The sequence below is a fragment of the Eriocheir sinensis genome, chromosome 2 (assembly GCF_024679095.1).
Source record: "Eriocheir sinensis breed Jianghai 21 chromosome 2, ASM2467909v1, whole genome shotgun sequence".
Taxonomy (NCBI): Eukaryota; Metazoa; Arthropoda; class Malacostraca; order Decapoda; family Varunidae; genus Eriocheir; species Eriocheir sinensis.
In genome coordinates this window covers 29,599,139-29,626,064 of record NC_066510.1, presented here as the reverse complement: position 1 = coordinate 29,626,064, position 26,926 = coordinate 29,599,139, and the positions used below count along the sequence as shown (strand labels likewise).

Sequence of the window (26,926 nt, the reverse complement as noted above, 5' to 3'; positions counted from 1 at the left end):
GCACACGCACACACACATAGGAGATTCTTAAGCTGGTATCTCTGGAACTCTAAGAAGCAAACAAAGAAACGCACTTACAAGAAGGCAGACAGACAAAAAGACTAAGAGAAAGACGCCAAAAGTAAAGACCAGATCATCCGTGCTCTCTTGTCGCCAAAAATAAATAAAAGCACACACACACACACACAACCAGAAGAGGAGTAAAGGAGGATATTAACCTACCGAGACCGCAAGAGGAATAAGAGGAGGAGGAAGAAGACAAAAAGAAGAAAGAACAAGCGCCACATTTCTCACGCAAAGACGCAGACGACGAGAGGAAAGAAGACCGCAACAAGAGACTCAAGCGGGCGAGAGGGAGGAAGAAAGGGACGGAGAACAGACGAACACAGACAGACAGAAGGCAGGCGGAGGGACAACAGAACACAGACGTAAAAACAGATCGCGGCGGAGAAGAATATAAGCAAAGGCACAGCGACAGAACTCCACAACAACTCCACTTTCGCGCCACACAACTCACGGTAAGTACGCCATTATCCTGCATCTCTTTAGACACACACGCACACACGGGAAAAAGGAGATCAAACGCGCAAACTTAAATAGGACTGAAAACCACTACTACTGCCCTCGTTTTAAATGTAATACGAATCTGCGCCATGTGACTTTTTTTTTTGTAAGAAGTTAAAGCAACGTAAAGAGTAGCACTTGTAATATGAAGGTAAAATTACATAAGCCTGCGATTTCTGTTAGATTGCCTGTTATTTTTCGGTTCTTCAAGGAAAGGAGGATGGTATTATTAATGTGTTTTGATACGAAATATGCGTAAAGAGTATATATATTTTTTGGAAGGGAAACAACACGTGGATTTGTAAAAGAAAGAAATAAAGCAGGACAACAATTTCTTCTTGATTTCCACTTTTTTTTCTGCTCAAGGAATGGACGATACTAATATGCATGTTTAATACGAAATAAGTATAATGTGTATATATATATTTTTTGGAGGGCAAAACAACACACGCTTTTGTTACAGAGAGGATAAAAAGATTACGATTTCTGATTTATTTCCACGTTTGTCTGTAAATCAAGAAAAGAACGATACTAATATACAAGTTTAAATAGGAAATGTACATAATGACTATCTAACTATCTATCTATCTATGTATCAATATATAGTTTTTTTTTTTTTTTGGAGGCGCATCGCAGCATAAAAACTTGCATGAGAAAAGGTCAACGATCTCTGCATCTTTTTTTTCAACATTTCCCGTTCATCAAATAAATTACGTATCTTGTTATTTAGAAGCTTATACGCGAAATATACGCAGTGAGTACCTATATATATTTTTACCATCCATACCAGTGCATTTGAATGAGAAAGAGAGAGGGAGAACGAAAAAAGAGTCTGCAATTTCGGCTCTGAATACCAATCATGCATGGAAAGAGAGAGAGAGAGACAGAAAGAGAGAGGGTAGGGAATTTTAACTAACTTTTCTCTCTCTCTCTCTCTCCCAGGGAAAATTAACCATCTTTTTTTTCCCTCTCTCGAAAAATAGGAGAGGAATAAAATAATCAGTTTCAGCGAAAGGGAAATCTTAACTATTTTTTCCCCTCTCTCAAAAAATATAAGTTAAAAAAAAAAATCAGTTACAGCAAAAATACGGACACAAAAATGGGGGAATACGAAAAAAAAAAACCACCACCACCACCACCCTGATTTCAACATCTAACATTGCACCTTTTACCTTTACACTCGGAGATGAAGTCGGGAGGAAAATATTACACTCAGTCTTAGCAAGTTGACCTGATTCCCTCAGCGCCGGAATCAAAAGGAGGAAAGAGGACGGAGGAGGAGAGAGGACTCAAGGGGGGAAGGAGCGAAGGGGGATTTAAAGAGAGGAGAGAGGATAGGAAAGGAGCGAAGAGAGACGAGAGGAGAAAAGGAGGAATTAGAGGAGAGGAAGATAAGGGATGGGATGGAGAAAATGAGCAATAACAGAAAAGAAAAGAAAGGAGGGAAGGGGTAAAGGGGGGATTAAAGAGAGAAAAGGGAATAGGAAAAGGGCGAAGAGAGAAGAGAGGAGAAAAAGAGGAATCAGAAGAAAGGAAAATAAAGGACGGGATGGAGAAAACAGCAACAAAAGAAGAGAAAGGAAACATAAGAGGAGCGAAAGGAGAGACGAGACAGGATAGGAAAAGGGCGAAGAGAGAAGAGAGGAGAAAAAGAGGAATCAGGAGGAAGGAAGATAAAGGATGGGATGGAGAAAAACAGCAACAAAAGAAGAGAAAGGAAACGTGAGAGGAGCGAAAGGAGAGACGAGACAGGATAGGAAAACGGCGAAGAGAGAAGGGAGGAGAAAAAGAGGAATCAGAAGGAAGGAAGATAAAGGATGGGATGGAGAAAACAGTGATAAAAGAAGAAACATAAAAGGGGCGAAAGGAGGCGAAGAGAAAAGACAGGATAGGAAAAGGGGAATTAGAAGGAAGGAAGATGAAGGAAGGGATGGAAAAAGAGCATCAAAAGGAAAGGAGGCATGAAGAGGGCGACAGGCTGGAAGGAGGGAAGAACAATTAAAACGGAAAGAGAGAAAACAGGAAAGGGATGAAAAGAGGAAGAAAGAAAACGAGGAAACAGAGGATAGAAGGGGATGATGATGATGATTATTGGGGCATTCTATTCTTGGCGCCGCAACTGCTGGGTCATATGGCGCCGAACGTAAACTAAATAAACTATAACATAAACCTATAAATAAGAATAATGGTAAATAATTAAAAACATGATATAACGACTCCATAAAAGACCAATAAAACCTACAGGGGAAAAAAAAAGTGGTGAAAGTAGGGATGAGGAAAATAAGGAACTAAAGAGAATGGAGAAAAGAGCAATTAGATAAAAGAAAGGGAACAGGAACGAGGTGAAAAATTAGGATATGAGAAAATGAATAACCGAGAGAAAAGAAAGCATGCATGAAATTGACACAGTGAGGAATGGAGGGGATGATGAATTAAAAAGAAAGAGGAAATATAATGGCCGAGGCGAGGGATGGATACGAAAATGAAAAAAAAAACAAAAAAACATGGAAGGGGCGACGGTGGGACACAAAAGGGAAATGAGGGGAAAGAAATAAAAACAGAAAAGGTGCAAAGGGCCGAGAAAAGAGAGATTGAGATAAAGGAGAATTACACGGAAGAAAAGGATCACGAAGAACAGATAGAAAGTAAAAGACGAAAGTAGAAACAGAAAGAAAGAGAGAGAGAGAGAGAGGGGGGGAGGGAGGGGGGGAAGAGGCGACATATGGAAGGAAGGAGAAACTAAACCAAGGAAAAGAAGCAAGCAAGGAAGGAAAGAAGGAAGGAAGGTAGGAGGAAATGGAAGGAGAGAGACACTGAATATAAATCGTAAGAACAGGGGAAGAAGAGGGGAAGAAGAGGAGAGAAGGAAGAGAAGGAGGGAAGGGCCGAAGGGTGGATAGAAGAGAAGTTAAACATAAAAAGGAAAGTGAGAAAGAGGGGAAGGATGGCAAGAGTGAAGAGAAGGAGGAGGAAGGAAAATCAAATGAGAGAAGGGGAGCGAGGCATGGGAGAGAAATTAAGGACAAGGGAAGGGACGCGAGGAAGGGAGATAGGAGTGAAGGGAAGAAGGGAGATAAAAGTGAAATGAGAGAAGGGGAGTGAGGTATGGTAGAGAAATTAAGGATAAGGGAAGGGAGGCGAGGAAGGGAGAGATGAGTGAAGGGTTGGAGGGTGGAGGAGGAGAGTAGAGGAGGGATTAAACGGGAGAGAGACGAAGGGCAGAAGGGAAGGAACGATTAAAATATGAGTCAAGCGAAATCAGTCAGTCACCCAGATGGATTGAATGATAGATACAGCGATAGACAGAGATAGGGAGCAACCTTTGAAGCGGCGAAAAAAAAAAAAAAAAAGATTCGAAGGTACGAGAAAAAAATAAAAGGTTCGAGAAGGCAAGTAACACAACATCACCGACCAAAAAAAAAAAAAAAAAAAAAAAAATCACACGAGCGGAAACTGATAAAATAAAATCGTACCCCCAAAAAGAAAAAGAAAACAGTAAAAAAGATAACATGGACGCCTCTCCTGCATTCCAGCAAGACGGCGAAGGAAAATGACCCGTGAAAAAAAAAAATCGATCAGAAATAGAAAGAAAATAAAAAGAAATGGAGAGAACGAAACCTGATGACGCCGGGGGGGGAGGGGAGAGAGAGAGAGAGAGAGAGAGAGAGAGAGAGAGAGAGAGAGAGAGAGAGAGAGAGAGAGAGAGAGAGAGAGAGAGAGAGAGAGAGAGAGAGAGAGAGAGAGAGAGAGAGAGAGAGAGAAACGACAGCTGACATCCGGTGTGACAGGTCGGCAGAATGGCAGACAGAGACAGACAGACAGACAGACAGGCCGATGCTGATATTCATGTTTCTCCGTCAAATTCACATCATTCGCTCACTTCCTGTCAAATGCAATAATAAAAAAAAGAGAAAGGAATATTAAATGACAAAAGATAGTGAAGACTCGAATTTCGCCGCCTAGGAATAGGACGAAAAGAATACAACAAAAAACAACAACAACAACGGAGACTTAAATTTGGGCATAAAAAGAAAAAAAAACAAAAAAAAACCAGGAAACCAAACACTCGGAGGAGGAGGAGGAAAAACGAGACATGAATAAAACAACGAAAAGAAATAAAATTAAGGTTTTGGAATGCGGTTTGTGTGTGTGTGTGTGTGTGTGTGTGTGTGTGTGTGTGTGTGTGTGTGTGTGTGTGTGTGTGTGCAGTAGATAAGGGGTCTTTGAAACGAACAAAATTGGATATGTAGAAGAAGGAGGGCGAGGATGGAGGACGAGGAGGAGGAGGAGCAGGAGGGGGAGAACGGGTAAGGAGGTACGAAAGAACGTGGGAGAGAAAGTGAGGTTTAGCAGAGCGTGGGAGTGGAGGAGAGGCGAGAGGGAGAGAGAAAACGTGGATAAAAAGGAGAACGAGAAGGAGTTTGGGTAGGAGAGAACTGAAAAAGAGTAGACGAGGTAGAGCATGATTGTTATTTGGACGGGCGAGGAAAGAAGTAGAGGAGAAGAAGTCTGATCCGGCGGAGGAACTCATGAGGAAAGCCTTGTTTGGATAGGCTGGAGGAGAGAGGGAGATAAAACAAGGTTAGGTAGAGGGAGCAGGCAATGTGGAAGGGAGAGGTGGAGAGGGAAGGATAGAAGGAAGGCAGAGAAGGTTTGAAGGACGTGACACAGTGGAAAGGGGCTGGGATGGAACTTGCGTGAAAAGGAGGACTTTATGGTATGGACAGAGGAATGGGTGACGGAGAAGCCAAAAGGAGAGGGAAGGAGGGAGGAAGGAGATGGAAGCAACGAAGGGAGGAGGAGGAGGAGGTGGAAACATCAAGAATATCCTCACTGGTTAAGAAGATTCCTCGAGGCTTATGAATTACGAAACACTTCTGTGGACGGCAAACCAGGGACCGAGAAATTAATGGGACGGTGTGTGTGTGTGTGTGTGTGTGTGTGTGTGTGTGTGTGTGTGTGTGTGTGTGTGTGTGTGTGTGTGTGTGTGTGTGTGTGTGTGTGTCTGTGCCAGGAGGAGGGGGCTTCAGCTTTTCGAATGCAATTAGTTACCACTTTCCATAATTCTGTTTAATAAGCGTTCGTCGTTTCTTAGCCTTAAATTCTGCAACAGCGCGTCGAGGAAGGGCTGTTACCACGACGACTAACCGTGGAAGACCAACAAAACCTAAACCATTTTTTCGCGTATTCTGAATCTCTAAAAAAACAACATCCCAGTCATCACGCGAACAAAAGCGATTCTCTCACTTTCCGGTCGACGTGGTTTGGCCCCGGAGCTCCAGAACGCTCTCAAACAATTCAACGCTGAGTTCGAGGAAGAGCAGCGGCGGCAGTAATACACAAAGAGAGGCGACATTTGCAACTCAATTCGCGGCATCACGGACCGGACCCGACCACTGGCACGCTTTACATGACCTCAAATCATCGTGTCCATGAATAGTCACAGAGAGATAGCTCGATATTTCTGCCCGCGTCGCCCCAAGCCTCGCCTAATACGTTAATTAATGGTAAACACGAACCTTGGTGTGTAAAAGATACCAGTAAAAATCACGGCACGGAATGTTTTTAATTCACGACATTTTTTTAAATTCATGGCGCAAATGTTAGTTGGGTCCGTACCAGCCACTCGCTTATCGGCCATGAAAAAATAACACGACTTAACAGCTGCAATCAAGTCGTTTGTTGCGCTGCTTGGCGAGGAAATATCTCGACAAAGACATGAAAGATTTAACGTCAGATTTTTACCCAGCAATGAAATGTGATGAAATGTTGTTATACTGACAAGCGGAGCAAAACCCATTCTTTGTTTAAACTGCGGCTACGATAACAAGAATTCCGAGTCCGTACATTGCTATTCATCTAGTATAATAGCGCGGCCCTGCATATTTTTTGCGGATGGCTCACCAATTCCATTATATTATTTCAGGCATGCTAACTTCAAACACTCATTATTATGCTGACCTTGCGTGTGTGTGTGTGTGTGTGTGTGTGTGTGTGTGTGTGTGTGTGTGTGTGTGTGCACGCTCGCCTGTGTCTGTCCGCTGGTCTGTGGTGACACTGGGCCTGTCCGTTTGCCTGTGAGTGCTTGAATATATATGCATGTATAATATGGAGACACATGTGAGTATGCAGCTACGCCTGGTATGACAAGTATGCGGATGACGAGCAGTGAGATGTTTTAACGTGTTGCAAATTTCAAGACTGAGAGGCCAGGGGTGAGACAATTCGGTACGCGTTGGTCCGGACATTGACGAATTGGGGTATGTGGTCATGGCGTGGCAACTACGACCCGGTTCGAACCTCCTCACGGTAGATTCATAAAGAATGTTCGACACTTCCATCACCTGCCGTACTCCACTTCCTCGTGACAGGCGGGAACAGCATGTCACCTGAACCCGGAACATGACACCCGTAACATAAATCCACTGCAAATCACTCCTACAACGGCGATAAAGTTGTTAAAAAAAGGGGTAACGTACATAAAAGGCGATTAGCTACACAGGGACAAATGTTATGATGCAAGGCACTGATGGGTGTCTATAAAAGGTAATGAGATGCGGGTTGTTGTAATGTAGCGGCTCAGTACTTGTTATTTGCTTAGACCACGGAGAATAATTGAAGAATGTTAATCGTGCTGATCTTAGAATGTAAGAGTTAAGCGACGGAAAGGCAGCGTGTACGATTCGGGTCTGTGGTTCATATTCTTAAACATTTCGGCGCGCAAGCACACAATTGACAAGGCTTTCGTAGGAGTTGTAGTCATTTCCATGGATAGTTTTTTTATGACCCTGATGATAGTACATAGTTTGACCAAGCTTCTGTACCATGAACGTGATAAACACACCACTAAGAACCCGACTAATCTCCTTTTCGGCCTTTGCAAATTGTTGTGTGAGAGGAGGAATCGTCTGAGAATACCGCTAATATGTCTCACTAACGCTTACAACGAGGCTCCCAACATGTGCCTGCCGCTCGTCGCTTCTCCCCTGCTCATAACATCCCCGACACAAGTGCTGCCCATGCACCTCGCCCTCCCCTCCATTAAAGCCACATCACCGCGGCAGCCTCGGAGCACAGCGGATCTGTATTCACGAGCCGGGTCACCTGCGGCTAACGAGGAGGGCGCTCATTGCCGACAGACCGCGACACGTAAACAGAGCGCAGCATCTATTGTCTATACTGCTATTACAATTACACAGGAAGTCCAGGTCGGGAACAAATGTAGAGATTATTATACTCGTACATCCATGTCTGCTGCTCATTGAAAAGACTCTTGTTTGGGTCTCTCTATATTTTTTTCCCTCTGATGCACTTTCATGGATCTCGTTATCGGCGGCAAAATAAACACTTATAGAAAATGTATCCCCCAAAAGCTATTTAAACCAATCAGCTTACCTTAACCTGTAGATATATGTCCCCTCTGTCCTATCCGCGTTAACAAGAACGCTTATAGGCACTTTATCCCCCTCTAAAGCTATTTAAACCAATCAACTTACCTTAACTTATATACATATGTCTCCTTTGTCCTCAGTTAGGTACTCTAAAACATAACCAGCACATAGAGGAAAAACAGGAATCCAGAAGATCGTAATATTGAACGTTTTCTTCATGCAGGTGTTATAAAACGAGATCATACCAGCGTTGCCAGATTGTCGTACTCTGCCTCTTATGTTTTCCGATTTCCGACCCAAAAACTGCTTTCATCACCCAAATAGCTGCCTTCATATATGTTTATCGTTTAAATGGTTAATTATTGGTATTTCTTGGCAACAGTTATGGGCCAGAAACCGGTAAATACGCGGCTCTTGAGTACGACAATCTGGCAACCGTGGGTCATACTTGTACTTACATTGCACCAGCGAAGGCAGAGGTGATGGAGAGGTGGTGCGATGCTCGGGGCGTGGGGAGCTGCAGGCGGGGTGGCGGAGAGGCGGGCGGAAGCAGGTGGTGGTGGAGGGAGGAGCGGTGGGGTGTCCTTGGCTCCCCTGCTACATTCTCCTTACGGCTCACGGCACACCGCCTGGCCACGTTCGGGTCTTTTTATCGCCCATTGTCTGGCACGCGTACCTGTGGGAGTGATGAAATAATCCTTGGTAATGTGCGGGGATTTAAACTGTCATCACGCATTAAATTATTATGGCCTGACATTGTTCGACGCTGTTCTTACTCCTGCAGACACACAGACAGACAGAAAGAAACACATGCAGACGGACAGACAGACGGACAGGTAGGCAAAAAGACTGACAGGCAGAAAGACTCAGAAACACACACACACACACAAAAGATAAGGCACACACACACACACACACACACACACACACACACACACAGAGGAGTTCAATGTTTCCATGTTCAATATTTTATTTTCCGATATTTGTTTTTAGCTCTTAAAAATTCTTCTTCCCTTTATTAGATCAACACAAAGACGCACGCGGAAAAATGTACACGTTAATTAAATCGTCAACTTGTATGGTTAAAAGTTTAGAAACACTTGAAAGTTAATCAACCGCCTCGTTACTACACGCCTTGATGAGCCTTATCGAATACGGATAATCCTCCAATTACCGTTCTAGCTTAACCATTAGGAGCATACGAGTCAATTTGCGAATCAATTGGCGACTTTTAATGTTGCAACTCTCCCCGTACTTCAATGTCACATCATTACTGCAGCGGTGTGGCCCCCCAAAAAAAACACAGGCAGAGGGAGGGCGAGTGAGTGGTGGTGAGTGTAAACGAAGTGTAGGAGAAGGGCTGCACTGCGCCACGCCCGGGGTGAGTGACTCAGGTGCCGCGCCATTAACAGCGACGCAAGAGGCCTGGCCGGCGAGGGTCTGCTTTGTCGTCAGAGCCAAGTTAATTAAGGAGGCTCAATTGACGCATTAATTTAGTTACTTAAAGAATGAGAGAGGCAGCCAACCACACCTTTTTCACACACACACACACACACACACACACACACACACACACACACACACACACACACACACACACACATTTAGTTAAGTAATAAGGGAGGCAGCCAAGTACATGTCTAATAAATTTTTGAGAGGAAACTTTAATCGCCATGTGTAGGCAGTGGTTTAACGTTTGGCAGCAAGTTTCACATTTAGGTTTGTAGACAGTGTAGTTCGCTTGCGGAAGTATTACAGTTATGACTATTTGCTGTATTTCTCTCTTCCTCTAACTGTGAAGTAAGATATGTTGATGCACTCGTTTGAGGATAGAAATTCTGGTAGTTGAGTTAATATCAAGTTCTTTTACGGTGAAGTATAACGAGTGTATAATATGATGCACCTCTTATAGGTCAGGTTTAGCGAGGATATCACTGAAGGTTGCCGTGAAGAAACGCTTTGAGCTCTCACTGACTGCAAAGGAGCTGTCTAATGCGATTTAGCGGCATGATCACGCATCTTCGTCATTATACTAAAGCCCGTAGTTGTATAAATCAGTGGGTGTGAGAGTCGCTGCAAAAGAGATCAAGTCGAAGGATCAACGTGTCTAGCTCGCAGATTTACATACTAGACTGCTCGCCAAGGCTCTCCAATTGACGCCGGGCTGCCGCCGTTGGTGTGCCCAGTTCATCCAAAATCTTGATCCTATCCATCCTTGCTACTCCACCGAAAGTCTTATGGCCAGATTCCTAAACATTTCGGCGCCCAAGCACGCACATTTGACAACGGGATCATAGGAGTTGTGGGCATTTTCTTGGGTGGTTTTATGACCGTGGCGGCAGTTTGGCGAATCCTCTGTGCCGTGAACGTGAAACAAACCCACTCCTGAGAACGCGCTTAACTTCTTATTTTGGCCTTTAGAAAAAAAAGAAGTTATTTGAGAGCCGGAAGCGTCTGGGAATCTTAACTGTAGCATCTTCAACTTGGCCACCTCCACCTCCGCCCTCTTGTCTTTCCGCCAGTGCTACCGTCTCTAAATTTGGCAACAGTGCCGGTTTCACTATCCTCTTGTAACCTTTCCTGTCACTCCTGCTGGTAACCCTCTGTCGTAATAACTCCTGCGACTTCACCCACACCACTCTTGCTTATAATTTAATCCTACAGACAAAGTAGCCCTTGTCTCCTGGCCCCTCCCTCTGTCAAAAGAAGAAAAAAAAGGAAGGCGAAGAAATGGTTCCGTTAAAATATTCTGGTCACACCAACAAGAGAGATAAAAACAGAGAAAGGCGATTTTCCTCAGAATTAGCCCCTTCATGGAGGAAAGGAAAAAACGAGTGAACATTTAGGTGAAGACTTGGGCCGTATTATAAGATATTTCGGCGCCCAAGAACACATATGACAAATCTTTCGTAGGAGTAGTGGGCATTTCCAGGAGTAGTTTTATGACCCTGGTGGTAGTTTGACCCTTCTTCTGTACCATTAACCTGAAAAAACACCCATTAGAACCCGACAGACCCCCTCTTTGACCTTTAGAAAAAGCTGATGTGAGAGGCGAAAGTGTCTTACAATACCAACTCTTAAGCTCCCTTGCTACAAAAAAAGAAAAAAAAAGTCTTATATAACGACTAAAAAGGTGAAGGACTGGGGAAGATAAGGGAGCGACGAATCTTATAAAAAAGTAAAAAAGGATTTACTCACATGAATAAGAAATCGCAACACAATATCGGCTGCGGTAGATCAAGTCCAAATAGGAATTAATTTTCTCTTTTACATACGAGCGAAAATAGGATGACTAGAGACTGTGTTGGGAAAGGGGAAAAAAGGCTCAAGAAAAACGAACGACTCATGGTTGGCGACAGTGACAGCGAGATGAATGATGGCTGAGGTGAGGCGGATAAGGTTAATAAACGAGGCGTGTAAGGAATGAGAGAGAAAACGGAGGTATGATAATCGAGGGGGAGACTGAGGGAGAGAGTTTGAGCGAGATAATTGAGTGTGAAGTGCAAAAGATGAAGAGCGGTTGCATGTGTATGTGTGTGTGTGTGTGTGTGTGTGTGTGTGTGTGTGTGAAATTAACAAAAGGTACTGGCGAGTGAAAAAAAAAGTTATCAGAAATCAAGAAAAAAAAGGATAACAAAACCTATTCGTCCCGTTACGGTAAAAAAAAAAGGAACGAAAGTATAATGGACAAATCAACACTCTAGAAGCTGCAAAGAATAATGATAAAAAAAAATGTTAAGAAGTTTCTCCACAAAATACGATAAAAAGGAAAAATAAGGAAACTAAAACATAAAAGAGATAGATAGATAGATAGATAGAGAGAGAGAGAGAGAGAGAGAGAGAGAGAGAGAGAGAGAGAGAGAGAGAGAGAGAGAGAGAGAGAGAGAGAGAGAGAGAGAGAGAGAGAGACGGACAGACATACAGACAGACACACAGACACAGAGAGGAATTTCAAATCTTTTACCCCAATTTGAGTTACGTCTTCCCCTGCGTTCTTTTCTTGCCTCCCCGCTAGTCACCTCTAATCCCTCCCCTCCATCTTTACCTTTTTTTTTTTCCTGTCTGGTCGTCCCCGAAATCCGATTCTTCTACTCAGGGATACTATTTTTGTTCGGTATGAAAAAAGAAAAGAAAAAAAAAAGAGAATGTCGCTTGTTTTTTTTTTTAATTCTGGGAACGTCAATACTGGTTTGTTTGTCTGTCTACCTGTTTATGTTTTTGTGTTTGTGTCTACATCTCTTTTTCTGTGTGTGTGTGTGTGTGTGTGTGTGTGTGTGTGTGTGTGTGTGTGTGTGTGTGTGTGTGTGTGTGTGTGTGTGTGTGTGTGTGTGTGTGTGTGTGTGTGTGTGTGTGTGTGTGTGTGTGTGTGTCTGTGTCTCTCTCTCTCTCTCTCTCTCTCTCTTTGTTGTCAGGATTAGCATTATTATTACGTGGCGTTATCAAAGGGCGGATTTAGCAGATATTTAAGCGCCTTACCGCATCTTTCACCGATCCGTAACAAACAGGTAGTGAACAAGATAATCTACACTACAGAGCGAAGCGACAGACTATGTAATTTTTATCATCTCATTCTCCGTGCCAAAAAAAAAAGGGATACTATTACAATGTGGCACTGATGATACGTGTCTGTTTGCTACTCTGTTTGTCTGTATATGAGTCCGTATTCGCTCAATCAACAGCACGGAATTTAATGTCTTTGTTTCAATTTCCGTAGCTTTGATTTTATTGGCTTATGATTCTGTTTATCTCTCACCATCGCAAGGTATATCAACGCTCACTGACAAACACACGCACTCCCATTAAAAAATCCGTATTCACTAAATCAATATCACGGGAATTAATGTCTTTGTTTCAGCCTCCCCAACTTTGATTTTATTGGCTAATGATTCTGTTTTTCTCTCACCCTCGCAAGATATATCAACGCTCACTGACAAACACACGCACTCCCATTAAAAACTCCGTATTCACTAAATCAATATCACGGGAATTAATGTCTTTGTTTCAACTTCCGCAACTTTGATTTTATTGACTAATGATTCTGTTTATCTCTCACCATCGCAAGATGTATCAACGCTAACTGACAAACCCACTAAAACAACTCGTAGCTTTTTTTTTTTATTGGCTAATGATTCTGTTTCTCTCTCACCCTCGCAAGATGTATCAACGCTCACTGACAAACACACGCACTCCCATTAAAAAATCCGTATTCACTAAATCAATATCACGGGAATTAATATCTTTGTTTCAGCCTCCCCAACTTTGATTTTATTGGCTTATGATTATCAATATCACGGGAATTAATATCTTTGTTTCAACTTCCGTAGCTTTTATTTTATTGGCTAATGATTCTGTTTATCTCTCACCCTCGCAAGATGTATCAACGCTCACTGACAAACACACGCACTCCCATTAAAAAATCCGTATTCGCTAAATCAATATCACGGGAATTAATATCTTTGTTTTAACTTCCGTAGCTTTTATTTTATTGGCTAATGATTCTGTTTATCTCTCACCCTCGCAAGATGTATCAACGCTCACTGACAAACACACGCACTCCCATTAAAAAATCCGTATTCACTAAATCAATATCACGGAAATTAATATCTTTGTTTCAGCCTCCCCAACTTTTATTTTATTGGCTTATGATTCTGTTTATCTCACTATTGCAAGATATATCAACGCTCACTGACAAACACATGCACTCCCACTAAAAAATCCGTATTCACTAAATCAATATCACGGGAATTAATATCTTTGTTTCAGCCTCCCCAACTTTGATTTTATTGGCTAATGATTCTGTTTCTCTCTCACCCTCGCAAGATGTATCAACGCTCACTGACAAAAACACTCACTCCCACTAAAAAATCCGTATTCACTAAATCAATATCACGGGAATTAATATCTTTGTTTCAGCCTCCCCAACTTTGATTTTATTGACTAATGATTTTGTTTATCTCACTATTGCAAGATATATCAACGCTCACTGACAAACACACGCACTCCCATTAAAAAATCCGTATTCACTAAATCAATATCACGGGAATTAATATCTTTGTTTCAACTTCCGTAGCTTTTATTTTATTGGCTTATGATTCTGTTTCTCTCTCACCCTCGCAAGATGTATCAACGCTCACTGACAAACACACGCACTCCCATTCAAGATCGACGCATAGTTATTGATGTTTGTTTTACCCTCCGCATTTGTTTACATTTGATTGGCTAATGGCTCTGTTTGTCTCTCACCATCGCACGATAAATCAATCATCACCGACAAACACTCCTTCTCATTCAAGAGCCACGCATAATTATTGAAGCTAACGATTTCTGGCCAATCAAATCATCCATCATACGAGGAGCCGCGTTCTGCAGGACGAGGCGGCGGCGGCGGCGAGCACGAAGATCTATCGCCCAGGTGTGAAGATTAATGTCAGCATTCCACAACAGCGACGTACGAGCGATGCAGGTGTGTACGTAAAGTGTGGAGCGTGTTGTAACGGCACGGCAAGGGAAATGGCTGAGTAGGTTATGAAATCATGGCGCCCCAGCTGTTGTGGTCAAATGGTGCCGAAGTGCGAGGAAGGGACTGTATACGTTTCCCTCAAGGATAAAAATAGGTCCTTATCTTTAAACATTTCGAGACACACACGTACACTCGACAAGGCTTTCGTAAGAGTTGAGAGCATTTCCTTGGGTAGTTTGATGACTTTGGTGGTAGTTCGACAAAGCTTCTGTATCTTGAACGTGAAAAAAAACACTCACGAGAACTCCATTAAACTCCTTTTCGGGCTTTGGAAAGATTTATATGAGAGGTGAATGCGTCTGAGAACTGACCAAAGCGCCCTCGTTGCTGGGACGCGTCGGAGGGGTGCCATCTCTCAGTCAGGGGGTGAAGTGGTAACGTATTGGTCATATTGGCAATTCCATCAGCCACCACACAGGAGGCTAACAGGATTGCCTTGTATGCTGGGGCGGCAGAGGAGGCGAGGCTGCGTGTGGGAATTCCATGAAACTCCTTCCTTCCCCAAAATGGTAACAAAGCCTTGGAAACCAGATTCTAGCATCGCCTGCGGACCGATACATCTAAGTGAATACCGAGGGTGGGCGAGAAATGTAAACACGGAGATGAGAATAGTGAGAATAGAAATTGTAAAGTGCTCCGTTAATAGTTGCGATCTGTTTCCCCCGACGACCCTTCCCGCTCCTAACGTGACTATCTTATTCCGAGAGTCTGGGGCCGGACTGTCTGGCGGGAGGATGCAATGACGGTGAATGACCTCCTCCTACATAGCTTACGGTTCTCTTTCCTTCCGTATATTTTTCTGCTTTACCGTAAGTTGGTTTTAAACTCTAGCTGCGAATGTGTTTGGTTATGTACCTGTGATTTATTTCTACCTGAACGTGACACCTAATTAACTGTCTGGCGGGAGGGGTTGGGTTTCAATGACCTCCTCTTACATAGTTTAAGGTTCATTTTCCTTCCCGTTTTTGACCGCATACTATTCTCATTTACCTTCATTTGCTTTTACACTCTGCTTATTTAGGGTTTACTTTCCTTCCCATCGCTGTCCTCATACTCTTTTTCTGATTTGCCCTCATTTGCTTTTAAATTCTACGCGCGAGTTTCTACTTAAGTACCTATATATATATATTAATCCACCTGAACGTGACATTTAATTAACAGAAGCTCAAAGGAATAAAAATCCATCCGTCGACCGCTTTCTCTGTCATTAAGTTTTACAATCAACTTGCAGGTATTTAGTTACGTACCTGTATTTTCTTTTTTACCTCAACGTGACATTTAATTCACATACATAGGAGGGAATATTAACCCGTCTCTCCCTTTTCCCCGTCTAGCTATTTATAGGAATGTGTTTATGTCTGTGTTAATAGTTGTTGGAGAGCATATGAATCTATCTGTCCTCCCCATTCCAACTCACTGTCTGGCTAAATATGTCAGTGCCTAATTTGCGGCGCACCAAACAAGCTTACCTTTGCCGGCCCAGACTCAATAAGGGGCGGAAGAAAAAGCGCAGAAAAAATGGAGCCGAGGAATTACACGAAAAAGGTGAGCGATAGGAATTTTGTATTGGTGAACTATTTCTTATCGAGAAGAGAGAGAGAGAGAGAGAGAGAGAGAGAGAGAGAGAGAGAGAGAGAGAGAGAGAGAGAGAGAGAGAGAGAGAGAGAGAGAGAGAGAGAGAGAGAGAGAGAGAGAGAGAGAGAGAGAGAGAGAGAGAGAGAGAGAGAGAGAGAGAGAGAGAGAGAGAAACAGACAGACAGACCAATCTTTCAGACCTGGGGCAAACAAGCTCACGGTGACGTCTTTCGAGTATTATTATTCTTTTTCATTTTTCGTTTTCTTGTTTCATTTACGTCCCTGAGAACGTATGACGGTGTGCTCTTTCAGGCAAACTATTAATTTTCCTCTATTCCTACGTTTACTCACTTCATTAAACAACGGCATCATCACTCGCTTCTCAGCAATATCCTTTCTCGAGCGAATTCAGTTAAGTCACGAGGTTGACATTCACATTCAACAAATATAATAGTCGTGCTGCTTCCGTGCGTGTGTGTGTTTCTGTGTGTGTGTGTGTGTGTGTGTGTGTGTGTGTGTGTGTGTGTGTGTGTGTGTGTGTTAATGGTTCCCTGGTAGTGGACTGAACACACGCATATATCTTTCCTACATCCTTTCCTTGGCTTCTCGTATTTTCAGCTTGGTTGTTATTCCGTCAAGGGTCTCTCTCTCTCTCTCTCTCTCTCTCTCTCTCTCTCTCTCTCTCTCTCTCTTGACTTGTAGATTCACCTCATTCCCGCACTGATGAACCAAAAATGAGATTGATGGTAACTCCTCACAGCCTCCTCCTCCTCCTCCTCCTCCTCCTCCTCCTCCTCCTCCTCCTCCTCTCCACCTCCGTCTCCCGTGTGTATTTATTCCCCAACTCTCAAAGAAAAAAAAAACTACTCTTTTAACTTTCACTCTCAGCTCCTCCATGTCAATAATTATCGCATTTTTTCCTTTCTTCTCTCTCTCTCGTCTTGTATTTGTTGAGTTATTTATTTCCTCGGCGCTTCGTTTATCCTCCTTCGTTTGCCTTCTTACTTATTCAGCGTTATTTTGCATTTTAATGAGTTGTGAGTTCTGTGCCCAAGAAGGCCCGAGAGAGAGAGAGAGAGAGAGAGAGAGAGAGAGAAGAGAGAGTCTGTTGAGAGAGAGAGAGAGAGAGAGAGAGAGAGAGAGAGAGAGAGAGAGAGAGAGAGAGAGAGAGAGAGAGAGAGAGAGAGAGAGAGAGAGAGAGAGAGAGAGAGAGAGAGAGAGAGAGAGAGAGAGAGAGAGAGAGAGAGAGAGAGAGAGAGAGAGAGAGAGAGAGAATGAAAAGGTGCATGAAAGAAAAATGAGGAAAAAACGAATAAAGGAAGTTATCAAAGGAAGGAGGAAAGAAGCAGAGAGAGAGAGAGAGAGAGAGAGAGAGAGAGAGAGAGAGAGAGAGAGAGAGAGAGAGAGAGAGAGAGAGAGAGAGAGAGAGAGAGAGAGAGAGAGAGAAAATTAAACACTTCAAACACGCTTCTATAATATCCCGAGTGAAAGGGAGAACGTCATACTCAAAAAGAACGGACGAAAGTAAGAAGACGCGAGGAAGCGAGCGAGACCAAAGGCGAGAGTGCGACGGAGAGACAGAATCGCAACATAAGCTCTAGAAACACAAGCTGCAATGTCTAAGATGGAGCAGCAGCGGCGACACGGTGAGCTCTTCCGGGAATGGTGTCTTAATGCTTTTCTTCAGGTAGGACGCGGTGGGGGGTAAACTGGTAGGCTTAGAAGGGACGGGAAGAGCAGGGAAGGCAGGGACATGAGGAGCTTCAAGGGGACAGTGGATGTGGAGGAGGAGAGAGCATTAAAAAGGAGAGGGAAGGGGAATGGACGTAAGAGCAGGAAAGAGGAGAGGAGGGGAATGCTGAGAAAAAAAAAGTATAGCTGCTGATGATAAACGGGCATGGCAGGAACGGGAAGAGTAGGGAGGGTAGGGACGGGAGGAGCATCGAGGAAACAGGTGCTGCGGGAGAAGAGAGACGGGAAGACCAGGACAGAGGAGGGGCGGGGAGGACAAGAACGCTGAAAAAAAACAGTAACTTGGTACATGGGAGTGAAAAGTACGGAAAGGTAGGGAAAATAGGGACGGGAGGAGCATCAAGGGAAAAGAGAAGGACGGGAAGAGCAGGAAAGAGAAGGGGCGAGGACAAGAACGCTGGTGGGCTTGGAAAGAAGGGAAGAAGGGAAGAAGGGAAGGGAAAGGAAGATCATCAAGAGAACAGGTGGTGTGATACTGTGAGAGGAGGGAAGGCACGGGAAGACCACGTAAATAAAAGAAGAGCAGGTGGGCGGTTAGCAAGAGAAGCGAAAGGAGGAGCAAGGAAGGAAAGCAGGACAGAGGCAGATGAGATAAGGAGGTGCAGGTGTGGGGGGGGGGGGTAGCAAAAGGGGGGGGGGGGGGCAGCAGGAACGTAAAGGCTGAGAAACGGGACAGAATTAGATGAGGAGGCGCTGGTGGGTTGGTCAGTGGGCGTTAGGAAGGAGGGCCTGAGAATATAAGAGGCTTGCAGATGAAGAGACGCAGGTGTGTGTGTGTGTGTGTGTGTGTGTGTGTGTGTGTTTACGTAAGCGAGAGATAATAAGGACTTCCAGGAGAATGAGTGGACCAAAACAAATATATAAACGAGTAGGCTACATTTACATATGAATAGGAAACGTGCGGAATCGGACATCAAGAAAGGAAAGAGGGGCAGCTAGGTATATGGGGGTAGGGAAAGGAAAGGAAGGCAAACGGAACAAAAGGGAGAGGAAGAAAAGCAAGAAAAATACTCTCCAGGGCCAAATGACGTAACACTAAAGCCAGGTGTTTATGGATGAGGCTACGTAAGGGTCTGAAAAAATAGCTGAGAAGAAAATAAATAAATAAATAAACACAAAGGAGGCAGACGATAGACCCAAAGGTGGAGATAGCTTATGTAACTGTGGGCGGCAGTCTACACAGGTTCGGGTGGGCGAGAGGGTTAAGAAGGAAGCTGAGGGGTACCAGGCGAGCGAGCAGGAGATAAGGCAGGTAGAGGGAGGAGCCACAGGTAGAGATAACGGAGGCCTGTGAGCGGGTCTTAGGGGTTGGTTAGGTTAGCGAGGGAAAAGAAGAAAGACAGAACCAGAGGGAAGGCGGGCGGAGCTAACAAACAGGTATAGAAGGTAAATACAAAGGATATATATGGTAATGGAGTATGATCGTAGGGGTGTGTTTAGACGAGACAAAAAGAAAAAAGTCGTCGATGGCAGTGGCGTATGGTTGTCGGCGGATGTTAAGATTGGATAAAAAAAACATAAACAGGAATGATATGTAAATGAAAGGCCGCAGAAGGTAATGACGAAGGTTTGTGGGCGTGGCTTTGAGGAGATAATAAGAAACACAGGTAGGAAGAGTAAATAGATAGGTCGCAGGTGGTACTGACGGAAGGAATGAAATGTAAATGAAGGGCCGCAAAAGGTAATGACGAAGGTTTGTGGGCGTGTCTTTGAGGAGATAATAAGAAACACAGGTAGGAAGAGTAAATAGGCAGGTCGCAGGTGGTACTGACGGAAGGCTGTGAGCGAGTGTTACGAATACCAAAAAAAGAAACCGGTATGAAAAATTGAGACACGCCACAGATGGTAATGGCGTGTGTTGAGATGAGATAAAAAGCAAGACAGGCACAAAAAAAGGTTGAATGAAGGGCCGCGGATGATAGTGACGTAGGTTTGTGAGGAAGTGTTCAGAGGAGGTAAAAAGAAAAATAGGTATAAAAAAGGCCGCTGAGGGTGATGACGTACGGGATGAAGGTGGGTGTTTGGAATAGAAAATAGGAAACACAGGTAGGAAAGGTAGACAAAAGAAAACGTGAATGGTAATGACGTAGGTTTGTGAAGATGTGTTAAGAAGATAAGAAGAAAACTAGATATGAAAGGCAGACAAAAACGGTCGCTGAGGATAATGACGTAAGGGCTGAAGGCGGCTGTTTGGAATAGAAAATAGGAAACACATGTAGGAAAGGTAGACAAAAGAAAACGTGGATGGTAATGACGTAGGTTTGTGAAGAAGTGTTTAGAAGATAAGAAGAAACATATAGAAAAGGACTGTAAGGACTGTAGGCGGGTGTTTGGAATAGAAAATAGGAAACACAGGTAGGAAAGGTAGACAAAAGAAAACGTGGATGGTAACGACGTAGGTTTGTGAAGAAGTGTTTAGAAGATAAGAAGAAACATATATAGAAAAGGACTGTAAGGACTGTAAGCGGGTGTTTGGAATAGAAAATAGGAAACACAGGTAGGAAAGGTAGACATAAAAAAAAACGCAGATATTAATGACGTAGGCTTGTGGGTGGGTGTTGAGATGAAAAAAAAAGATACACAGGAAGAAGGAAATGAAAACCTGTAGATGGGTAATATCGTAGGGCTGTAGGTGGGTGTTTAGAATCGATAAAAAAAAGTACGGCAGGTTGACAAAAAAAAAACACAGATGATATTGACATAAAGCTGTGAGGGAGAGTTTAGAAGAGACGAACAGAAAAGAAAACAGGTATGAAAGACACACACACACACACACACACACACACACACACACACACACACACACACACACACACACACACACACACACACAGAGAGACCGCAAATGGAAACAAAGTAAGAGCTTTATGCGGGTGTTTAGACTAGACAAAAGGAAAACAAAAAAACACAGGTGGATTCCCAAGTATGCTGCATCGTGATTGGGCGGAGGAGAGGACGCAGGTGAACATGTGGAGGTAAGAGCCTTTGTGAAGTGCAGTATACGAGGATGGAGAGCCACATGTAAGCGGAACGAGTTTTGGAGAGGTGGATATCAAATTGTGAGCCAGAGCCAGAAAGACATAAACGATGACTTGGAGGATAAGTGACCGGGTAAGTGGAAGGACGAGGAGAGTAAATTGCGACGCAGAACTAATGGAAAGGCAGACCAGAGGAGAGAAAATAAGGCAAGCACTAGATTTCCATGTAGGACTAAGGTAAAAAAATAAATGGCTGAGTCCTCCTTCCTTCGAATCCTCCTGGAAAGACAGACCAGAGGAGAGACAAAAAGGCAAGCACTGGGTTTCCATGTAGGACTAAGGTAAAAAAAATAGCCGAGTTCTCCTTCCTTCGCATCCTGCATCACCGTATCCGTTTCGCCTTCATCGCCTTACCAACATGCTAAATGACCTTCGTACTATGGTGACCTGCAGGCGAAGGATGATAAGCGATGAGTGGAAAGTGGGTGAGTGGATAAGTTGAAAGACGTGGATAGTGAAATGCGACGCAGCACCAAAGGAAAGACAGACCAGATGTTAAGTAAAAGCGAGGAGGAGAGAAAGACAAGAAAGCAAGCACATAATTTCCATGCAGGACTAATGGTAAACAGCTACGTGCTTCCTACATTCCTTACTTCCCGGCCTGCCTCATCCTACCCTCCTTCGCAGCCTACCTCACCGTATCCCTCATCTCACATCGCCATACAACGTCCTAACCATTCTCTACATCAATGACAATAACACATCACTACCCTATAGAGAAAGAGACAAAGAAACACGTCGCTTGAGAAATACTTGCAGAGCGTGAGCGAAATGAAACAAAAGGAGCAAAATTGGCCGGGCTCTACATTCCATGCTGATCGCTCGTTTGAGGCAGGAAACTAGCGGGAAATTTTAAGTAAGACTGATATGCGTGGAGGCTGCTGAAGGCTAAGTGGCTGATTGGCTCTGAGATGCGGGGAGGAAGGGATGAGCGAGAGGGAGAGAGATAGATAATAGATAGATAAATAGATAGACAAATAAGCAGAAATAGTTAGACAGATAAATAAATACATAGGTAGAGATCAATTGAGATAGAGATAGAGTTAGTTATGGATAGACAAACGGATGAATAGATTAGAAGAGAAAGAGATAGATAGGTGGATAAGAATAAACCAATAGCTAATTTTTTTTTTACAGCGAGGGAGGCAGATTAAGGGCAATAAACAACAAAAAAAAACAAGAAAAAAAGCCCGCTAGATAGACAGAGAATTAGATATAGATAAATAGGTAAATAAATAGGTAGAGATAATAATAAACAAATAGACAGACAGACAGAATTAAGGACGGAAACAGACAGACACACCAGCAGTAAAACAAAACAAAAAACAAGAGAAGAAAAACAAAACACTTCCCTTGACAATTTCCATTACAAAAATCAAAACAAAAGAACAAAATACCGGAAGAAGGAGTAAATTAGTGAATGCTGTGGCGGCGAACACACACAAACACACATACACACAAAAATTACCAAACATTTTTTTTTACATCTCATTCATCTTTTAAGTTTAGTTCTATTCTCTGGTGGTGTCTTTACCGGGAAGAAACGCTCGATATGAATCTTTATCATTACTTCCTGTCTCTCTTTCTTTCTCACTCTCTGTCTCTCTTTTCTCCGGGTGATGAGTCTGTCTATCTTCTTCACTCTTCTCTTTGTCCCTCATTCAGCGATACACAAATACGCTAGTCGACGTTCATTAGTTGCTACAATGATTCATTTTGGCTTCGGGGGCTCAAGACTCGGAAAAAGTTAATTAACCTGCCCGGGTCCTCCTCGCCTCTGTCGTTTTCTTTTTCGTTTTTGTCCTCGTTTATGCGCTATCGTTTTATCCCCAATTCTCTCTCCCCTCTCTCGTATTTCTAATTAACTCACTCTCTCTCTCTCTCTCTCTCTCTGTGTCTGTGTGTGTGTGTGTGTGTGTGTGTGTGTGTGTGTGTGTGTCTAGCTTCTCACACATTCTTACATCATTCAAAAATTTCCACTTGTTATCTTCTTCATATTCGTAAATCATCATTTCGTAACATCATTTTTCGTAAAGCGTCAAAATTATCGCAATACTCTAATCAATCTTCATGTGTGAGTGTCAAAAAATTGGAAGATATATATACGTGTTTTTATTCAGTAATTAATCATGAGTACGTTCCTTGTGAAAAAGGCTTAATTTGGCCTTGCATCAGGGGTACCAATATCGCTGCGCCCCTCCCACCCACCCAAACCCACCCCGCCCATTACCACCATCACGGCCCTTACCATCACCCACGCCCATTACCACCACCATCACACAATTTCCTGTACTTTGCTTTTTACCTCGTTTTATTTCGGTTAGGTAATTTGTTGTTTTATTTTTTTATTTTTTTATTATTGGTGAAAATGTGTGATTATTGTGTTTCTACCACCACCACCGCACCCAGCTGTACCACAACCACAAAAGCAACACGATCACCAACATATAAACAAAAAAGTGTGAATTTCGAAAACCGCAAAATTACGCTGAGACTTTTTTTCTCTCTCTCTCTCGCGCTGGAGCCAAAAAATATAGCGCCATTTATTCCCCTGCAACACAGAATCTGATGAGTGCAAATAATTCACGAGATAAAAACAAAAACAAAATATTATAAATGGCGGTGGGACGATATATAATTATGACACTTTTCCAACAAACAAAAAAGAACTTAAGCGGACTAGAACGCAATATATAACAAACCAACGCAAAGTGAAACGAGGTAAGAGCAGGTAAAGGAAATATTAATAAAACACCTGCAGGACTTTTAAAACAATCATGTCACATTTCCAACAATAAGAAAAAACAAACTTAAGCGTACTAGGAAACAATAAGTCATCAAACCAACGCTAAGTAAAACGAGATAAAAGGAAGGTAAAGAAAGGTACGTCATGTTAATTGAAGAAACACTTGCAGGACTTTTAAAACACAATGACATTTTCAACAGTAATTAAAAAAAGAAAAGAAAATGTGAACCCATAAGCGGACTAGAACACAATAAATTACCAACCTGAAGTAAAAGGAGGTAGAAGGAAGGTGAAGGTACATACGTCATGTTAATTAAAGAAACACTTGCAGGACTTTTAAAACGCAATGACATATTTTCAACAGTAATTAAAAAAAAAGAAAATGTAAGCCTTTAAGCGGACTAGGAAACAATAAATTACCAACCAGAAGTAAAACGAGGTAGAAGGAAGGTGAAGGTACGTCAGGTTGATTAAAGAAACACCTGCAGGGCTTTAAAAACACAAAAATGACGTATTTCCGACAGTAATGAAAAGAAGGAACAAAAAAGACACCCTTAGGCGGACTAGAATACAATAAATACCACACCAACGCCAGGTAAAACAAGGTAAGAGTAATATTAATAACCAACACCCACAAGACTTTTAAGACAAAATAATGACGTATTTCCGACAGTAATGAAAAGAAGGAACAAAAAATACACCCTTAAGCGGACTAGAACACAATAAATACCACACCAACGCTGGGTAAAACGAGGTAAAAGGAAGGTAAAAGTGATATTAATAATCCAACACTTGCAGGACTTTCAAAACACATCAATGACATTTCAACCAGTAATGAAAAAACAAAATAAAAAATAAAGCGAACTCGAAAACAATGACAAATTAACGCAGAGTAAAGCGAAATAAAAGAATGGTAAATGTACAGAATATTAAAAAAAAAAAAAAACAGCAAGCTTTATATATAACACAATTTGGACATACTTCCACCATTAATAAAAAAAAGAGAGAGAACTAAATAACGATGACTTACGAAACAAATTGAAAGGTAAAAGTAAAGTAAAGGAAATATTGATAAAACAACACCACCTGCAAGACTTTTAAAAACACAATTATATATAAAAAAAAAATAATTCAACCACTAACGAAAAAAAAAACTAGGCAGACCAAAAAAACAACAAAGTAAAACAAGGTAAACGCAAGGGACAGGTAACATTGACAAAGCAACACAACTGCAAGCCTTTCAAAACACACACAGACAAAAAAAAAAAAAAAAAAAAAAAAATAACCACTAATGAAAAAAAACAAAAAAAAAAAACTAAGCGGACTAAAAAAATAAGAGTACCAAAAACCATCAACGAGGTAAAACGAAGGTGAAGGCATCGACAAAACATTACACGCGGAAGCCCTTTAAAACCCCAAGCTCATCATTTAACTCAGGTGTGCGGGGGAGGTCGTTCGGTAAGGTGGGGAATATCACGAATTTTATCCCCCCGTGCAGACCAGCGACGGGATAATGCAGGGGATAAAAGCCAAAGCTATCATGGACACTAAAGGCAGACCTACTTAATCAGTCATTCTCCATGTCTCTCTTTCTCTCTCTCTTTGTCTTTCTCTCCCTCTCCCTCTCTCTCTCCTCTCCTCCGCCAGTCTGTCATTCTCTCTCTCTCTCTCTCCTCCCTTCCCTCCCATTCCCGGCCCCCGCTGCATCATTCTCCTCCTTCACCTCCTTCTCCTGTTTCACATCCTTCTCTTCCTTTCCTTCATAATGCACCCACTTCTCCTCCTCCTCCTCCTCTTCTTCCTCGTCCTCCTCCTCCTATTAACCCTCCATTCTGTGTTCCTCCTCCTCTTCCTCCTTCTCTTCTTCATAACCGTCTCTCTCCTCCTCTTTCTATCAGTCGCTGTCGTCATTCTCCTTCTCTTACTTTGTTTATGTTTTACAGTTTGCTTCATTATATATCAATAGTCTTTCTTCTCTTCTTTGTCTTCTTCCATCTTCTTCTGTCTCTGTTTCCTTTTTCTTCCACCATTTCGTTGTGTCCTTAGTCTTTCTTCTTCGTTCTTGTTCTCCTTTGTCTGGTGGTGAAGATGTTTTACTTTTTTTTCTCTTTCTTCTTCGTTCTGCCTTCATTCGACCTTCCTTTTTTCTTTCCTTCCTTCCTTCCTCCTCCTCCTCCTCCTCCTCCTCCTCCTCCTCCTCCTAACGCCGCTCTGGTCCTCTTCATGGAATCGGATACTTGGTGATAATTAGCAGACACTTAACTCTGTGTTTGTGGAGTCTCTCTCTCTCTCTCTCTCTCTCTCTCTCTCTCTCTCTCTCTCTCTCTCTCTCTCTCTCTCTCTCTCTCTCTCTCTCTCTCTCTCTCTCTCTCTCTCTCTCTCTCTCTCTCTCTCTCTCTCTCTCTCTCTCTCTCTCTCTCTCTCTCTCTCTCTCTCTCTGTGTGTCTGAATGAAAAATCGATGAAGTGAATGAATGAATAAACGAGTAAAAGACGGGTACAAGACACGAATGAAAAGGAAGGAGAGGAAAAAGGGGGGACAGGGAGGGAGGGAGGTGTGTGGGGGAGAGTAAGGAAGCACTGAGGGCATGAATAGGAGGCAAGATGAACACCACTACAAAAATAATAAGTGAGATGATGACAATGATCTGAAGGAGGGGAGGAGGAGATGAAGATGAGAAGAAAATAGAAGAGAAAATAAATGAGGTGATGAGAATTATCTACGGGAAAGGAGGAAAAGATTAAGATGAGAAGAGAAGGAAATAGGAGAGAAGAAAAGAATGTATTTTGACTTTGGGGATAAACTGGAGATAGACAGAAATTGAAAGATAGGGAGATGGGCAGGGGGAGAGATCACGTTTTTTTTTTTTTTTTTTACATCAAAGGATGCGGCTCAAGGGCAACAAAAAGAGTACAAAAAAAAAAAAGCCCGCTACTCGCCGCTCCCACAAAAGTAAAAAAGTAAAGAGTAGCCAAAAGAGAGGTCAATTTCGGGTGGAGAGGTGTCTTGATATCGTACTCAGAGCCGCGTAATTACCAGCTTTTGGCCCATAACTGTTACCAAGAAACACCAATAACTAACCTCTTAAACGACAACCATATATGACTGCAGTTATTTGGGTGATGAAAGCAGTTTTTGGGTGTGAAATCAGCTAACATAAGAGGCAGAGTACGGCAATCTGGCACCGCTGGGAAAGAGATAAACAGATTGACAGACAGACAGACAGACAGGGCGAAAAAAAGCCAGACACACAGACAGAAGAAGAAAGAGAAATGCAACGTAACTGTCCCTGAAGAGAAAATTAAATCCCTGAACATGTTTCTTATTTCTTCGTCCATTA

The 26,926-nt window shown here is 42.7% G+C and overlaps 1 protein-coding gene and 1 long non-coding RNA gene across 2 annotated transcripts in view; one reads left to right on the top strand and one right to left on the bottom strand.

Annotated features, from left to right (window-relative positions):
* The first annotated feature begins 6 nt into the window (after positions 1–6).
* Positions 7–26,926, top strand: part of LOC127002347 (PDF receptor-like) — a 141,641-nt gene continuing 114,721 nt past the window's right edge. The window contains exon 1 of the mRNA XM_050868217.1: positions 7–518. The gene's annotated coding sequence lies outside the window, so the exon portion shown is untranslated. The remainder of the gene's footprint in view (positions 519–26,926) is intronic.
* Positions 8,427–26,926, bottom strand: part of LOC127002353 (uncharacterized) — a 142,245-nt gene continuing 123,745 nt past the window's right edge. Inside the window, exon 5 of the long non-coding RNA XR_007755999.1 lies at positions 8,427–8,631. This is a non-coding gene — a long non-coding RNA (uncharacterized LOC127002353). The remainder of the gene's footprint in view (positions 8,632–26,926) is intronic.